The sequence below is a fragment of the Bubalus kerabau genome, chromosome 10 (assembly GCF_029407905.1).
Source record: "Bubalus kerabau isolate K-KA32 ecotype Philippines breed swamp buffalo chromosome 10, PCC_UOA_SB_1v2, whole genome shotgun sequence".
NCBI lineage: Eukaryota > Metazoa > Chordata > Mammalia > Artiodactyla > Bovidae > Bubalus > Bubalus kerabau.
In genome coordinates this window covers 22,282,756-22,301,633 of record NC_073633.1, presented here as the reverse complement: position 1 = coordinate 22,301,633, position 18,878 = coordinate 22,282,756, and the positions used below count along the sequence as shown (strand labels likewise).

The 18,878-nt window shown below is 48.7% G+C and overlaps 1 protein-coding gene across 2 annotated transcripts in view; it reads right to left on the bottom strand.

The window, feature by feature from the left end:
• THSD4 (thrombospondin type 1 domain containing 4) overlaps positions 1-18,439 on the bottom strand; it is a 669,170-nt gene extending 650,731 nt beyond the window's left edge. The window contains exons 1-2 of one of the 2 annotated variants that reach the window (XM_055536867.1): positions 18,127-18,439; positions 6,401-6,603 (exon numbers count right to left, since the gene is read on the bottom strand). The gene's annotated coding sequence lies outside the window, so the exon portion shown is untranslated. The remainder of the gene's footprint in view (positions 1-6,400; positions 6,604-18,126) is intronic. The other variant, XM_055536866.1, reaches the window with a different exon arrangement.
• Between the last annotated feature and the right edge of the window lie 439 nt (positions 18,440-18,878).

The window sequence follows — 18,878 nt, the reverse complement described above, 5'->3', positions numbered from 1 at the left end:
ACCCAATGTAGACTTCTCTCCAGTATTAAGAGTCAAAACCTTGGGGGAGGGGATTTATGACAGTTGAATGCTGTGAGGAAGTACTGTTTTATTTATTTTTTAATTTTTTATTTACTTTTTATTTCTGTTTCGCGGTACAAACAATTAACAGTGTTGTCACAGTCTTTAAGTCTATCAGTCATTTCCTTTGTGGCTTTCTGATCGGCATCTCATCACAAAATCACAAAGCACACAAAAACTGGGACATTCTAACCCAACTCTCCAAATCCATCATTTTTTTAGTCGTGATTCACAGATGAATAAACTGATGCTCAACGAAACCAGATGACTGTTACAAAGTATCACAGCTAACTAGACACAGAGCTCAGACTAGAGATTTTTGATTTTTAATGAGTGTGTAATACATGACAGCTTGCACTGAACACTTTTCGAACATTATTTTATGAGGCAGGTGCTATCGATATGCCCATTTTACAGAGGAGGAAACTGAGGCTTCGAGCAGTGAAGCACTGTGCCCAAGGTCACCAGAAGCAATACGCCCCTAGTAAGGAGCAGAAGCGTGATGAAAACCAAGGCCACCTGGCTTGTCTCGGCACTCCACTAAGTTGCCTCTCAGGTCCCCTGATACACATTTCCTGGAGAGCTGTCTGTGTTCACATTCACCAGGTACGAGACACAGGTTGCAGCCTGGGTCTGGCCAGGGGAGCTGGTATGCGTGAGGTTGTGCTCTGTGTGTTCACTCCACTACTGCTTTGGCCTTGAATCCAGAATGTCATCTCAGTGCCCCCCCACACATGCCCGTCCAGAACACATTCTGGCTCCATGTGCCTCGACCGCCATAAATCAGCCAGCCACACACTCTGCCCTTGGTGCTTCTGAACATCAGAGGAAAGGATTTGCCTTTTCCTGCTCGGCACATTTGAGTTATGTCATTATTTTTTTAAGCGATAGAAATCTAGTCAATGATTTGTAGCAATCACTGCTGTGCAGTGTAGGCTGAAAGGCTCCATATATCCTTACGGAGGGAAACAGAAACCCAGCAAATTAGTCCTATTTCCTTGACACAATTTTGTGATAGGCTGGTATTAGGTAAAGCTGAAATCGGGTGCTGTGATTAAAAGATGATGATAATGCAAACCAGACGGCCATCTTGCGAATTAGGAAATATTTTCAAGGAAACCAAGAGAGGCAAGTCATTGAAGTCAAAAGTCACCCAGAGGTCAAGGGGACAATAAAAGGCAACTGGGTTTAGGAAGAATAAAACTGTTACTGTACCCTTTTTCTTGAACCCCATCATCAGAGGCCATGCAAGTCTATTCCCTGCCTGTCTCCTCTGTCTGCCTCACTGACTTTCCTTGTGACCCAAACAAGCATAGAAAAGTATCAATCATAACCCACCCCCCACTAATGAGCTGTGTACACTGGGTAAGGACTCTTACACTCTGACCTCTTTGATAATTATCTCACGATGAGGTCTCAAAAACCCAACATGAGACCTACCCTCTCATTCAGATGCTTTCCTGAATTTCTAGTTTCCACCTGCTGGTGGTGGCCCACCCAAGATGAATAATAAAAGGACTTGGACCTGGTCACCACTTCCACACCAAGCCCTCTTTCTGCCACCCTTTCCTGCTTTGGTGGTGGTGTAACTATTCTTTTTTTTTAATATTAATTTTTGTATTTGGCTGCATCGGGTCTTAGTTGTGGCACACAGGATCTTCAGAGTCACGTGGGACCTTTCGTTGCAGTGCACAGATTCTCTAGTTGAGAGGCACAGGCTCAGCTGCTCCACGGCATGTGGCATCTTAGTTCCCTAACCAAGGGTGGAACCCACATTTCCAGCATTTCAAGTCAGATTCTTAACCACCGGACCACCAGCAGGGGAAATCCTGGTATCATTATTCTTCCTATTCTTCCAATGAATAAAGCTCAAAGCCTGCCTGGGCTTCTGTGATTCCCCCTCCAGTGAGCCTTAGGCCCCATCTCTCACCAGCTCTCAATTCTGCATTTGCATTATCTCTCAGATAAACCTTCCCCTCTGCTCTCCATCTTCTACCAGCCTCTTCAAATCATCATCCAGATCACGGCAGTTAGTGTTTCTTCCACTTCCCCTATGCACCTTTACCAAAAATCAGATGCGCACACTTCTGGGTCCTCTATTTTGTCCTTTGCCAACACCACACGGTCTCGATTATTTTAGCGCTAAGTCTTGAAACCCAGAAGACTGATTCCTTCTACTATCTTTTTTTTTTTAGATTTATTTATTTATTTAATTTGTTTTTGACTGTGGTGGGTCTTTGTTGCTGCATGAAGGCTTTCTCTAGTTGCAACAAGCGGGGGCTACTCTGTTGTGGTGGGCTTCTCAGTTCAGTGACTTCTCTTGTTGTGGAGCACAGGCTCTAGGTGCATGGGCTTCATTGACCCATGGCATGTGGAGTCTTCCTGGACCAGGGATTGAACAAGTGTCCCTTGCATTGCAAGGCAGATACTTAACCACTGGACCACCAGGGAAGCCCCCTGATTCTTCCTACTTTCTTTCTTTTCAACATTATTTTCAGAAATATGAGTATAGACATATTTTGGTATGGATTTCTTTGGGTTTATCCTGTTCGGAATTTACTAAGCTCCTTGAATCTAGAGACCTTCCTAACCTCAAGAAGTTTTCAGCAATAAGTTCATTGAGAACTTTTTCATTCCCATCCTCTTTCCTCTCTACTGGGATTTCAAAGACACAAAATGTTAGATCTTTTGTTAGTCCTACAGGTCCTTGAGAATCTGTTCTTCTTTTCTTCCACTCATCTATTTTTCTCTCTGTTGATCAGATTGGGGAATTTTATGGTTATATCTTCAAATTCACTGATTCATCTCCATTTTGCTGTTTAGCCCATCCAGTGAGATTTTTTTTCAGTTATTGTCTTCTTCAATTCTAAATTTTCATTTGGTTTTTCTTTATGCCTTTTGTTTCTTTGCTGAGACTTCCTTTTTTCTCATTTAAGCACGTTCGTATCTGCTCACTGAAGCATTTTCATGATGACTGCTTCAATATCTTTGTCAGAAAACTGCCACATCTCTGTCATTTCAGCGTTGGCATCAGTTGATTGTCTCTTCTCATTAAGTTTGAGACCCCCATGTGTCTTGGTGTGACAAGTGGTTTTTAATTGAAACCTGGACATTTTAGTTATTTCCTTACGAGGCTCTAGAAATTACTTAAACATTCCATTTTAGCTGGCTTACTCTGACGCTGCTTCAGCAGAGGAAGGGAAATCCTACCACATTACAGTCAGGTGGGGACAGAAGTTCAGGTTCCCCACTTGGCCTTCACAGACAACTAGCTGAGTGGGCAGGGGACTCGTTGTTACACTGAGCAGGTTAGGAGGTTCTAGCTCCCAAGCACGTCTCCACTAATACTTTCCTGGCTGGGAGGGGTAGGAGGGCCTTGTCACGGTGCCTCACATGGCCTCCACTGGCACACTGGGGCGGGGGCAGGAAGCAGGAGGGAATGCACGGCCTAGTTACTGCTGGGTGGTGGGAAGAGTCCTGACTCTCCACGAGGCCTCTACTGACCACCCAGTGGGGCAGGGCCGGGCCATCTTACTGCTGCTGGGTGGGAGTGAAGGCCCAGGTTCCCCACGTATCTCAACTGAGAATTGAGTGCTCAGAAATGGCTATCATCATTCATTTAGGAGTGAGGAATGAGTGACCCCAGAGACAGAGTAGAATGGGTTACTGGAGACTAAATGGCAAAGCAGTGGCAAAGTCAGGACTGAACACCCATGCCCCTGGCTCCAAGACCACCTGTCTACACACCAAAGAGTTCCAAAAATACAGCAAGAACACCAGCCCCCTGCCAATATAACAATGCAAAATCTCACCAGCCGAAGGGTAGTGGCTGCCTCTCTTCACATCCTGCCAGACCCCAGGCCAGAAAGCACACGTGGTTATGCACATCAGCCCCCTGAACAACACAAACACACGTCTACTCAAGACGGGCCTTCCATCCAACACACACAGCAAAAGCACACTCGCGAGCCAAGAACTACAGCATCACCGTCACCTTCGGGGCTGGTGGTCTCCCATCTGGAGAGGATCCTGGCTTTCCTACCGTTAGAATCTCAGAAACCAAGATACACCCAGGAGCTGTGGACCTCAGAGCAGCCAGCAGGCCAGGCGCCCCTCTCCTGGCTGGAGAGCCGAGTCTGCACCCAGCTGGAGGCGCCTGCCTCAAACCTGGGGCCTCTCTTCTGGCCCCAGCCGCAGTCTCAGCACAGCACTGCTTATTCTCCGGCAAGGGAAAGCTGGTGACCTGGGAGGGGAAGCTGCTTTCTAACAGCCTTTGTTTTTGTTTCCATTTAAAAAGGTTAGTGACTTTACTGGATGTGGAAAGAACCAAAGTAACAATTTCAAAGAGGCTCAGCATGTTTTGGAGCTGACCAAATATATAGAACTTTTGGGTGGGGAGGAAAAGAAAGGGAGGCGAAAACACAAAGTTTATCCCACATTCGCCACGCACCAGACATACCCCTTGGTGCTCCATCGTGCCTTCTCCTGGCTTCTGCAACAGCCATTCCAGCCAGAAGCAGTTCCAAACCCCTTACCATAGGCCATCAGACTGTCCAGAGGAAGACAGAGGTTGCAAGAGCCCAGCATGGTACACAACCGTGAACAATGTTACAGGATGCAATTCGAATCACGAGATGGAGTGATGTAACTATTAAGAAACTGGTTGGATGCCTAAATTTCAAAACAATAAGATTTACATTTTAAAATTCACAAGAATAACTTGGCTACATTGGTATCACCCAGGCTCATAAATACCCACAATCGTTTGATAGAATCTGTGAACTTAGCTATGCTGTTATGAGCACTGGAATGTCTATGAGTGATTTTGTTGACTACAGGGCTACTTTGACATTTACTCTTTTTATTTTTTTAACATTCACTCAGTTGAAGACAATTTTCACATATTATAGTCATCTAGACCAGGGGTCAGCAAACTCTGGCCAGTGGGCCAAACCTGTCCCAGTGCCTGGTCTTGTCACATTTTCAAATGGCTCAACAAATATTGAAAGGATACTACTTTATGATGTGAAAATTACATGCAATTCAAATTGCAGTGTCCATAACTGAGGTTTTACTGCCCATTCATTTATGTATCAACTATGGCTGCTTTTGTGCTCAAAAGGCAGAGCTGATTAGTTGTAACAAAGACCCTACAGCCTGCAACTGGCCGTTTACAAAAAAAGCTTGCTGGTCTCTGGTCTCGATGGTGCTGGACTGAAAACACGCTGAGATTATGAGGGTGACAACCACCACCAGCAGCTGTTGAGGAAGCCAAACACCCATCCTGAGATACCAAGCGGGCTGCTTATGAGCAAGCCCTCTGCGCAGCATTGGTGATAAGCAGGGCACTGTGAAAAGCCACGTTCAAGCAAAATTATGCACCAAGCACCCGTGAACACTCTGTACATTTATTTTACGGGAAAAAACATGGTCTGAATGATGAGAGATCTGAATTCCGTGAGGTTTTCAAGAACGCAGTCCTCTAGGTACGGAGCAAAGGGAACCCTCTTATACTCTTGGTGGGAATGTAAATTGATTACAGCCACTACGGAGAACAGTATGGAGGTTCCTTAAAAAACGAAAACTAGAACTATCATATGACCCAGCAATCCCACTCCTGGGCATATATCCAGAGAAAACTATAATTCAAACAGATACATGTATCCAGTATTCACTACAGCACCATTTACAATAGCCAGGACGTGGGAGCAACCTGAACGTCCATCCACAGAGGAGTGGATGAAGAAGATGTGACACATATATACAATGGAATATTACTCAGCCACAAAAAGAAACTGTGCCACTTGCAGAGATGTGGACGGAACTAGAGACTACCATACAGAGTAAAGTACGTCAGAAAGAGAAAAACACATAGCATATATTAATGCATATACATGGAATCTAGAAAAATGGTACAGATGACCTTATTTGCAAAGCAGAAATAGAGACAGACATAGAGAAGACATATATGGATACCAAGGTGAGGGCGGGGAAGATGAACTGGGAGGCTGGGATTGACATATATACACTGTTGACACTATATATAAAATTGACAACTAATGCGAGCCTAGTGCGCAGCACAGAGAAGTCTACTCGATGCTCTGTAGTGACATAAATGAGAGTCCAAAACAGAGGGGATATATGTAAAAAAACACAAAAGAATGCAGCCCTCCCATAAAACAGGCTTATGCATCTTCCTTCTCCCACACAGCCTCCCATTTGAGGGTGCGGCGCTTCAGTCTCTGGGGCTTCCCACCTCTGTCACGCTGATGCCTTTCTCCTGTGCCCCCCCCTCCGCCTTCCTCCCGCATAATAACATTGGCCACAGGGATCTCCTCACCTGCCCCCTCCAAGGCTGTAAGGCAGGAACACCAGTTCCTTTCTCCTTAAGGAGGACAGATGCCCCAGGGCTGACAGCCTCGCGCAGGCCTCGGTTTCACGAGTGAACGAACGCTGCACACACCACCTCCTCTCTCGCGCGGCAGGCACGGGGATCATCAGTCTGTGTCAGAGACGAGGAAGCTGGAGTTCGGAGAGGTTAAGCTGTTCACGGGCAGCAAGTGACAACGTCAGGACTGGCATCCGCACCATTTACAAACACAGGGTGCGGCAACTGTGGGTGGTCGGGGCTCAGAAAGTACTGGAAGCAGGCTGAACAGAGGCATGGCCAGGCCCACACAGAATCAGCAAGGCGTAGCAACACAATCCCAGAGGCCTTCCCTACGCTTAGTGAAAGAGGCCAGTCACAAAAGACCACCTGTCACATGAAGCCATTCACACGTGGGCAGCAAACGAACACTGACATAATTTCCCTGCATGGACTCGGAAAGTCCCAACCCACAGCACCTCTTATATCCCTGGTAGCAGTGAGGTGTTGAGTTCCTCCGACGTGAGCCTGAGGAAAGAACAGGACCTCATAAGGAAAGGAAGAGGGAAGGCCAAAACAAGCACCCACTCTGTTTCTGGGTTCCCCCACCTGGGCCTCCCAGCTGCCTGTTCTCTGAGGGCCCCTCAGCGGCATGAGTGTTATTAGAACAGCTTCTGCTGTGGACCTAGTAAATTACACGACCAGGAACTGAATGTCCAAAACGGAGCCTGAGACCAGAACAGAACAGCACCCTGGGCATTCAGCTTGGTAAGCACTAATGCTTTCATTAGGAAAAAACTACAAACAACCTAGATCCGTAAAGGAAGATGGGGAACGGCGAAAGGAGACCGTGATGGGGCAGAATGACGGGAGCGGTCACAAGGCTTAAAAATGGGAACCCCGACTACGTCAAGAGAAATGTTAACACAAAAATCATACTGTGTGCAAAAAGACATGCTTCAATTAAAATACAGGCAAAGACTAAGGAGAAAACAATGTGAGCAGTTAGTGGACTATGCAGATATGTTGGCGGGGAGGTGGGGGGGCGGGGAAGTGGGGGGGGTGTGCAAAGAAGAGAGAGGAGGAAGCAGGAGGAGGAGAATGGAGGGATATTTGGCAGAGCTACATGAACAGTAAAACTCAAGTTAAAAAATAACACAGTTGTGGAATTAAACAGCCTTTCTGGAAGGCCAGTTTGATTATATGTACCAAATACCTTCAGAGTTTTTATATCTTTTGTACCAAAAGCAACACTGTGCATTAACAGATGCACAAAAAATGCACAAAAGAAGCCATTTTATTTATAAACAATATTGATAAACTGAAAACAACCAACATGTCCAAAATAGGGGACTGTTTAAGTAAACATCAATAATTTTAAAAGTACACAGCAACCATTGAAAAAATTATAGTTTGGAAGAACATTGAATATTTAGTACACAAGGAAAATGTTTATGATGTATTATTAAGTGAAAGGAGGAGTGAACAAAACAATATGTTTAGTGTAATACCAATTTTATAAACTCTGTGTGTGTGTGTGTGTGTGTGTGTGTGTACAGAGAGAGACAGAGAGACTAGGAAGATACACATTCAAAATACTGGTCATTATTGGTTGAGGAATTATGGGTGATTTTTTCCTGTGTGTATATTTTCTGTATTTCCTAAGTTTTCTGTAATAAATATACCTTACCTACATAATCAGAAAAAAATAAAGTGTTATATCTAGTAACACTAAAAGTGTTATATCTAGTAACAGTTCCCTGTTCCCCAGGGAACCCGCACTGGTCATTATTGGTTGGGGAATTATGGGTGATTTTTTTCTGTGTGTGTATTTTCTGTATTTCCTAAGTTTTCTGTAATAAATATACCTTACCTACATTATTAGAAAAAAATAAAGTGTTATATCTGGTAACTTAAAAGCACACCCCCAGGGAACCCCCACCAGGGGCTTCCCTGGTGGTTAGTGGTAAAGAAGCTGCCTGCCAATGTAGGAAACACGGGTTGGATCCCTGGTCCAGGAAGGTCCCACATGCCTCGGGGCAACTAATCCCATGGGCCTCAACTATTGAAGCCCATGAACTCTAGGGCCAGGTGCCACAACTGAGCTCATGTGTTGCAACTATTTGCAACTACTGAAGCCCACGAGCCTATAGCCCGCCATCTGTGAGGAGGAACCACCGCAGTGAGAAGCCCGTTACTGCAGCAGGAAAAGAGCCCCAACCCCTGCAACTAGAGAAGAGCCCACACAGCAATGAACACCCAGCACAGCCGAAGTAAATAAATTATTTTTATAAAGCAAATCAGCAGTGCCATCATCAGGGCTTGACACTGGGGTCCAGTTCAGTTCAGTTCAGTTCAGTCACTCAGTCGTGTCCAACTCTTTGTGACCCCATGAATCGCAGCACGCCAGGCCTCCCTGTCCATCACCATCTCCCGGAGTTCACTCAAACTCACGTCCATCGAGTCGGTGATGCCATCCAGCCATCTCATCCTCTGTCGTCCCCTTCTCCTCCTGCCCCCAATCCCTCCCAACATCAGAGTCTTTTCCAATGAGTCAACTCTTCGCATGAGGTGGCCAAAGTACTGGAGTTTCAGCTTTAGCATCATTCCTTCCAAATAACACCCAGGGCTGATCACCTTTAGAATGGACTGGTTGGATCTCCTTGCAGTCCAAGGGACTCTCAAGAGTCTTCTCCAACACCACAGTTCAAAAGCATCAATTCTTCAGCATTCGGCCTTCTTCACAGTACAACTCTTGCATCCATACATGACCACTGGAAAAACCATAGCCTTGACTAGACGGACCTTTGTTGGCAAAGTCATGTCTCTGCTTTTCAATATGCTATCTAGGTTGGTCCACCTGGAGTTAAAAGTAATCCAGCAGACTACAGCAGGGGCTAAAATGTCTCCACAGCACCAACATCAGGCAGACTGTGGTAAAGATAGCTCCAGAACCCTCTAGCCCACCTCTCCCAGGCAGGGGTCCATGGCACGCCCATGGCTTCTTCGGGGTGCATCTCAGTAAATTTGGCCAAAGACACAAGCCAAGGGCAGCGTGAGTGCCTGGAGCAGAGACACTGGGCATCCCTGCATTTCCCAGACATGGGAACCCAGCCAAGCCCCGACCCTCCTCTGCCCCCCTACTCTGTTCCTTCACACCTGCCCAGAGTAAAAAATGAGCACTGCTTTGTGTTACATCTGCAATTGTAACCCCACCTCTTCTCTCAGCAAAATAGCCTTACTTTTTATTTTAAGTGGGTTACACAGCAATAAAAAGGAATGGAGCACTGATACAAGCTTCAGCATGGACAAACCCTGAAAACATTCTTAGGGAAAGAAAGCAGTCACAGAAGACTGGGTTGGCCAAAAGGTTCCTCCACGTTTTTCCATAAGATGGGACAGGAAAACCCAAACAAACTTTCTGGCCAACCCAATATAAGATTCCATTTATATAAAATGTCCAGAATCCATGGAGACAGAAGGTAGATTCATGGTTTCCACAGGCGGGGAAAGGAAGGAGTGGGAAGTGACTTCTAATGAGTATGGAGTTTCTTTTAGAGGTGCTGAAAATATTCTGGAATTAGATCATGGTGATAGTGGCACAACTCTGTGAATAAAGTAAAGACCACTGAACGTGTACTTTAAAATGGTGGATTTTGCAGTATGGGAACTATATCTCAATGTTTAAAATTTTCAAGTGGGTTACAATTAGGCTTTCAAGTGGCTATACTTACATTTCTCAGCAGGTTATAATTACAGTGAGGTACTACCTGGCCCATTGGTTCTCCCCAGAGCACATATTCTGGAGTCAGATGAGTTGGAATTCAAATATCATTCTGACATTCATTTGTTGCATGAGCCCCTGTACTTTCCTTAATCTCTCTGAGCCTCAGTTGGCTAGGCTATCGAACAAGAAGAATAACATCTAGCTCATGTGGATTGTTGAGAGGATTAAATAAGTGCACACAGGTAAATCCCTGACACGGAGATCCATAAACAGCAGTTCCTTCTCCCTTAGCTGGCCAGAAGATCCTTTAAACTTCAAGCAGAATAAAACCCTGGGCCTTGACTAAAACATCACCAAAGTCAAGCAGGACCTGAGTACGTGTCCATTCTGGAGAAGACACTAAGCTAGAGGCGAGGATGCCAGTGTATACTCTGTAATAAGACTTCAAAACTTGAAGACACAGCTCCACCCTCAAGGCTCACCTACTGGGTTGGCCAAAAAGTTTGTTGGGTTTTCCTGTAAAATGCTATGGAAAAACCCAAACAAACTTTTTGGCCAACCCAATATTGTTGTTTTTTAGTAGTTAAGTCGTGTCTGACTTTTTGCCAACCCAATATAACCAGCAATAAATTCTCCCCCGCCAAAGGCTTCATGTCCACTGTCAGGTTGGACCCTCTCAACCATTAGATAAGCATTGCTATTCTTAGCATCAATCAAGGATGGGGTGACAGGAGCTCAGAGAAACCAGAAAATGGGCAGAGCTGTGATTTGCACCCAGATTAGACTGTCTCCATGGGTCCTAACTTGGCTTTCAAGGCAGCTTTTGTCTCTACTCTCAGCCAGTTTTCTCTGGGCTACAGGTGACAGCAAGGTGGCAGTGGGCAGCGCTCGTGTGGAAGGGCCGTGCCACCAGAGGATCGGGCAGGAGTCACTGCCCGGTCCAGCAGCTCTGGCCGTTGAGCACGGAGGTGGGGTGGGGGCAGGGAGTAGAACGAAAAGGGCGGCTGGAGGCCAGGGAGCCAGCGGCAAAGGGAGGGGGGACCAGAATTCAAGGCATGTGAGGGTCAGAGGTCAAGCAAGTGAGATCCATCACCCTAAGCGAATCTGAGAGGTGTGGAAGAGAAGCTGCTTACATCCTTCCCAGAAAGGTGAGAAAAAAGTGATGGGTAACCTTCACATGGCACATCCATGTGCCTGAGACTGCGGTAAGCTTTCTACATTCTCATGAATCTCACCCATGTATGGACTTCCCTGGTGGTTCAGACAGTAAAGAATCCGCCTGCAATGCGGGAGACCTGGGTTCCATCCCTGGGTTGGGAAGATCCCCTGGAGGAAGGCATGGCAACCCACTCCAGTATTCCTGCCTGGAGAACCCCCACGGACAGAGGAGCCTGGCGGGCTACAATCCACAGGGTCCCACAGAGTCAGACACGACTGAGTGACTAAGCCCACAGCACAATCTTCACATGGCAGGTCCGCATGCCTAAGACTGCTGAAAGCTTTCTACATCCCCACGAATCTCACCCATGTTATGTATTATTATGATGCCCATTTTACAGCCCCACAGCACAAGAGGTTAAGGTTCAGGGCTCCCCAGCATGGCAGAGCCAAGGAACTCAGGGAGCTGGTTCCCACCCTCAGGGCCCCAGTGCTGCTTGCTGACCTGAGGAAGGAGGTGGGCCCACTGCCAATGACCAGACTCTCTCCTCCATCCTCCTCAAAACAACAGGAGATCAGAGACACTGCATTACAGAAGGAAAGGTCTGCTTGGCAACTACAAATTTGTAACGTGCTGATATGATTGAAAGGTTTCTGAGAAGGAAGCAGGTAGAGCAGCCTCCCTGCAGTCCACATACTCCATTTTCATAAGAAATTAATCTGAGCCTCCAAGAAAAATGGTTAAGTCAAAGCCGTCACTTGTCACACCCTGCCCCCCTCCCACCAGAGTCATGTGGCCACATCCCTGCCGTAAATCAAAGGCCAGGCTCCCCTTTCATCAGATGCCTACAGATAATTCCCCTGAGATTTCCCTGCTGGGGCTCAGAGGGCCACAGCGCAAAGGGTTAACATCTCATTTCCTCTCATCTTTCAAGCCTTAATCCCCATCCTGAGCTGGGTGCATTCCAAGCCCACCTGGAGCAGGTCATGACGAGCCCCAGCCCACGACTGGCCCTTCATTTCCCCTGGCAGGAGATTAGATGGGGCGCCCATTAATCACTCATTACTTGGGTCCTCACTGCTGGCCAGCCCTCGGGCAGTCGGCCAGCTGGCTGGGAGGATTGCCCAGCCCAGGTCGTGGGCTGCTCGGTGCCACCCTTCTGGACAACCGCCTTGTAAGCCGGCTTTCTGGACCACGCCTGGGAGTAGAGGGGCTAAGGTAGAAGGCTGCCAGGGTACCGCTCAGTGATCCGCTTAAGCAAGGCTCATAGGAGAAGACAGAAAGCACAGTATGTTCAGGGAAGCGTTAGTCGCTCGGTCGTGTCTGACTCTTTCTGACCCTTGGACTGTAGCCTGCCAGGCTCCTCTGTCCATGGGATTCTCCAGACAAGAATACTGGAGTGGGTTGCCATTTCCTTCTCCAACATTCAGGGAAAGATTAGGGAAAAAGAAAGAGAGATAAGCAGAAAGAGAGCATTCTCTCGGGACAAGTAACCAGCAATAAAGAAAACTACTGCCTACCTTCCTCTTCTTAGAGGAAACCAAAGGGAAACTGGGAGGAGGGAAATGGAGAGGGGAGGGGATGCTGAATGGGTAATTAATTCCTTATCATCTCCATCACCATCATCATTATTATTACTGCACAGCTGGGGGTGTTCATTTCCTGGATTTGAATATAAAGTTATGATATTTAGCCCTTTAAACACAAACCCCCTGGACCTGAGGGGTCTGAGATTACATACTTTTTCTAGCGCATATACGTCCTGTCCCGCATGCTCAGTCATGTACAACTCTTTGTGACCCCATGGACTATAGGTTGCCAGGCTCCTCTGTCCACGGGATTTTCCCAGGCAAGAATACTGGAGTGGGTTGCCATTTTCTTTTCCAGGGGCTATTCCCAACCCAGGAACCGAACCCAAGTCTCTGGCATTTCCTGTATTGGCAGGCAGATTCTTCCTGAGCACCAACTGCCTGCCAAGCACTGACAGTTTCAGAGCAGTTAAACAGGATGAGAAGCGACAGTGGGCACCCACTAGGGGCTGGACTTGTGCTGAATGCCCTGTGTGCCTGTGCACCGGACCCCACACCCACCCTCTGGGTTGTGGCCATCCATCGTTACCGACAGATGACTGGAGGGCTGAGGGCACAAAACGAAGGCCTGTAGAATGAAGGAGAGGGGTGAGTGAGCAGACTCCACTTGGGTAAGGAGGAGGTTTGACTCACCACTCCCAGAGAGAGGGAGGGAGTGACTGGCCAGCATGCTCAGCTCTATCTGGGGAGTCCCAGTCCACTGTGATTCCAGGCAACCTGGGGCTGCAAACCAATCCCCTCTGGTCCTTCTCCCTTGGCACTTGCTCTGGCCCAGAAATAAAGTCAGAGTGAGCCATCATGATGGACGCTAGGCTCACCTGCAGAGAAGGCAATGGCAACCCACTCCAGTACTCTTGCCTGGAAAATCCCATGGACGGAGGAGCCTGGTAGGCTGCAGTCCATGGGGTCGCACAGAGTCGGACATGACTGAAGTGACTCAGCCGCAGCAGCAGCAGCAGGCTCACCCGCCTTTATGGGGACGGGTAGGGAGCATGCTTTCAGGACTGAACTGAAGACCCCTTTGACCAAAAGAGGGCTCAGTTCCAGGGCTCACTCCTTAAAGTCAAGGTCAAGGCCTGTTAAAAAGGACCGTCCTATGTGGGATCCTGAGGCTTATTCGCCCACCACCTGTCATTAGAACCTCCTTTGTAAAGGCAGCCTAGGGCAGTGATCCTTAAACCTGAGTGTGCAGAACTACCTAAGGCCACCTTTACAATGCCCATCCCAGGCCCTGCCTCCATTCTGGAATCTGAGTTTTTCCCACCAGATCTTAATTCTGATTCAGGTGTTCTGAAAACAACCCTTTCAGGGAACAGTGATATAGCAGGAGGAGCACCAGACTGAGAAAGCTAGGTTCTAAGACTTAGATTCAAAACCTGAGTTGTTGACCTCAGGAAAGGAAGCGGAGTCTCCTCAAGTGTGGATGATACTGTTGCTGTCCCAGGTTGCTGGGGGGACGAAAGCATCAGGCCCAGCACCCACAGGCTCATTAAACTTGACCTGAATGAGTTCATCAGGCCAGCAAGGCTCCAGAAACTGGAGAAGTCAGTTTTGACGGGTTAGGGAAAGAAGAGAAGGCATATCAGACCCAAAGATGAGAAGTAGGCCAGCATCAGTTGCACAGGTCAGGCAGAGGCGGGTGAAGAGGGGGGATCCTGAAACAAGGCAAGAGTCAGCAATGCAACCTAAAGGCACAGCCTCACACTGCAGCTCCCCTCCCCGTGCCGGTCTGCACCATACGTTAGCTACCAGTGCAACACGTCTCATCCATTATCTTCAAAGAGAAGCCAGTTAATAAACATATATGTAAATAAATATCACAACTCTGCAGACACACAAAAAGAAAGATCAAAGGTGGGAAAAGTGGAGAGAAGAAGAGAGAGGAGGGAAAAGTAGGATGGAAGGTCAAAGCGAGTCACATTCTCAAGTTCGCTGGTGCTGCCAGTGTGCTGGGACTGTGTCCCACAGCCTGGGAGAGGTCCTCAGAGCAGGAGCTGCTCTGGAGAAACTTCGAGGTGGCTGAGGAGATGAGGCATGCCCATTAGAACATGTCTAGGCTGAATACAGAGTCAGTGCAAAGAGTGTAAAGGAATACTTAAGACAGGCTGGGATCCACTTCCTGGAGAAATTTAGCCCAGCAGAGAGGAAATCTGAATTTCTGAGCTAGGGTTAGGAGGCATATGCTGCTGCTGCTGCTGCTGCTGCTGCTGCTGCTGCTAAGTCACTTCAGTCGTGTCTGACTCTGTGCGACCCCATAGACGGCAGCCCACCAGGCTCCCCCATCCCTGGGATTCTCCAGGCAAGAATACTGGAGTAGGTTGCCATTTCCTTCTCCAATGCATGAAAGAGAAAAGTGAAAGTGAAGTCGCTCAGTCGTGTCCAACTCTTAGCGACTCCATGGACTGCAGCCTACCAGGCTCCTCTGTCCATGGATTTTCCAGGCAAGAGTACTGGAGTGGGGTGCCATTGCCTTCTCTGAGGAGGCATATAAGACCACAATAAAAAGACCAGGTAAATGGAATGAAGGACTTCAGGCAGGAAAGAGTTGAGCTGCTCTTGGATCAAAAATGTAGACTCAAATTAAGGCAGAAGTCCCTGGGTCAGGAAGATCCCCTGGAGAAGGGAATGCTACCCACCCCGGTATTCTTGCCTGGAGAATTCCATGAACAGAGGATACAGCCTATGTGGTTGCAAAGATGCGACTGAGAGATAACACTATGAAATCCCTAGATGGAGAATGGCCATAATACCACCACGTCCATACAAGTGCTTTCACACTGGATCTTTGCTCAAGCTCTTCCCTCTGCCTGGCATGCTTTCCCTCCTTTCAGTCTTTCCCATCTTCTTGAACTGCTCCCCATGTTTCAAAGCCCAGGTGAAATTTCCCCACCTCTTCTCATACAGGAAAATCCTTCTCCCTCATCTGTGTCTCCTTTATGTCTTGCACACCCCAATGATTAGCTTTGGTTTGTGGTTCTCTCCTTACATCTCTCTCTTGGGTGGCTGTATATTATCTGTTGGCCTGTTAACAATTCAAGGGCAAGGATATTGTCTGGTTATTAATTTAAGCCGCAGCACATAGTAACAGTCCCTGGCACACAGCAGATGCCCAAAAATATTGGCTGGAGAAGATTTAAAGTGAAGTGAATACTGGGAAGCCATTGTGATTTCTTGAAAGGAGTGATGTGGCGAAATCAGAATTTGAGAAATATTAATCTGTCAGCATGAAAGATGATGGATTAAAATGAAGAAAGGGACTCGTGGCCGGGAGTCAAGAGGGGAGACTATTACTGCAATGTGGACATGGTTTAAAGAGGAGGCAGAGGGAACAGACAGGAAAATAATTTCCTGGGATATCACAAAAGAATGTGGAAGGGACTTGGTAATGAATTACCTACAAGTGAGGGGGATGGAATGGGGAGTCTGGTGCTCTCAAAAATAGACTCCCAGCCAACTTGGAAAAAGGTGGTACCATGGAGAGAAATGTGGGGGGATGGGCAATCAATATCCAAGCACTCTTTAGGATAATGTGATTACAATCACAATAAGCACTTCTGGGTCAAAAACAACAACAACAACCCTTCAAGTCAAAATATCCAATCCTGATCTTATTCCCAAACTTTAGCTGTATTTTATTTTTACTTAACAATGAACTGGAACCACTTCTTCATGGGAGACTGAAATGAAGATAAGACCAAGCTGGCAGCCTGCTGGGTGCTGGGCACGGAGATCACACAGGTTCAGCTTACTAGCTCTGCCCACAAGAGGCCACACCAGCTGCTTGTCCAGTGGGGGCTCCAGTATCCTGATCACCCAAACTCACTTCCGGGACCTCTGGGAAATCCCTGTTCCAGCCCTGCAGAAGTTTATAGGAAAGTCCCAGGACTCCCATTTGCTTCCTTACATTAATTTCAGGGCTAGATTTTGTTTTCCAAGTAATTCAACCATGGTGCTAACAGAAATCAATAGGAATTGAGTAGCGCTGTATTTAAATCACCTGTTAAAAATGTTTTCTTCTTTGTATTTTGAGACCCAATAAAATCCTTTTAAGCTCAATCACTTCATCACTTTTATCAATGACGTAGAAGATGAGCAGGTTATACAAATTTTAAGATTTTAACATTTAGACTATGTGGTGCCTGGGTGCCTTCGGCTCTGAAAGGACAGTTGGACAAGATGATTCGTTAGCCCTCTCTTGGGTCTCTATTTCTCTTATTCTAAATTCCAACAGGCATCCCATGATCGCTTTGGCTACCCAGGTCCGAGGCTTCAGATTCGCTGCCTGCCTGCCAAGGGACAAAGGGCTGCGTGATGGGGGTCACAAAGGAGACCGGAAGAGGCGCGAGCACGCACATTCAACAGGCGGTACTGGAGGCACCCCGGCGCGGGGCTGAGTGGGGACTGCTTGAGGAGATCCCAGACCCCACACATTCCAGATGCTAAGTGGGCTCGAGAACGACCTGAAAGCTTCTTCCCAAGTTAGGACTGATGTTATTTCAAAGAAAAACCAAACAACAAACCCCCAGTAACTTCGCGATCGCTAAAGTTCCAGTGCGGGCTAGCTCCGTGAAAGCTAATCCTACACGCGCGCCCAGGGACCGCAGGTACTTGGGCTGCACTCGAGGAAGTGTCCAGAGTTGGCGGAAACAACCCATCCACTCCGGCTCCCCGTGGCGCTGGGTTGCAGCGGTTTAGATCAGACACATACACAGATCTGAGGCTTTCTAGAAAACGGTGTGGCCGAGGCCCCAGGATGGGGCTCGACGCGCGCCAACCAAGGCTCCATCAGCTCTCCCGCCCCGGCAAGGAGGTTGGCCAGGCTGCGGTTAGGGCTCGCGGGCTGGGTGTGCTCTCACCGGTTCCCATCTACCCCGACCCAGAGAGCTGGGGGCCCAACTCCGGGCCGACCAAGGTTGACCGTCCCTAGAGTTTCCGAGTGGGAGGGTGGAGGGGTGAGTGCTGGCGCCCGGACAGAGCAAATCCCCCAGAAAGCGAAGAGGGGAGAAGGAGGCGCAGCCGTCGGGACGGACCAGACGCGCGCTGGCTTCCCCTGCCTGGTTCGGGAGCAGCCCCCCGGCGCCCCTGACACACCCACTGAGCCCGCCGCCCGCGCCAGCCCTCCTGGCCGTCCAGAGGGGGACCGAGAGGCGGGCAGCGGCCGGGCCGGATCCGGGCCCCCGGGGCAGGGCGGAAGGGGGCGCGCGACGCGGGCGGCTCTGCTCACCTGGCGGTCCGAGTCCCGGTGCGGCCAGTGGCCGCCTTGCCTGGCCCCCGCGTGGTTCCCGGCGCCGGGCAGCCCCGAGCCCGCCGCATGGACGGCCGCCGCCGCCGCCCCGCGCCCGTCCTGCAAGGCTCCCGCTGCGCCGGGGTTCCGCGTCCGGCTGCGCGGGCGGCCAGCGGCTGGGGCGCGCGCGGAGAGCTCTGGCTCCGAGTTTGCGATCAGGAGAGCCGGGATACGCGCTCCCTCCGTCCTTCCCTCCTCCCCCACTTACGGCCTCCTGCTGTCATCTGGAGTCGCTCCTGCCGCCCCCTGGCGGCCTCCTCGGGAAGCACCGGCCCTCAACCCACCCGCAAGTCCCAGAGGGTCCCCTTATGAGTGCCACTGATCCCTGTGTACCCAGAGAACATCATTCCCTAGGAGGACAGTCTAGACCGAAGAAACCAGGGAGGAGCGTGGCGAGAGGGGAAGGAAGAGTGGCCCGGGCTCGCCAAGTAAGAGGAAAAAGGGGTGAGACCAGGAGGTGAGTAAGCTAGAGACAGATGGTGGGAGGCTTTGAACTTCGAGCTAATCATATTTATCCTGAGGTTGTGAGAGCCCCTGAAGGGCCGAGGCAGAGGAGGGATGCGGGCATCTTTGCGTTTCAGAACAACCATTCTGGCTGCAACAGGGTGAGGCTGAGGCTGAAGGAGGGAGCCAGCAAGGAAACTTGCTGTAAACAAGAGGAGAGAATGCAGTGACTCTAAGACAGAAAAGGG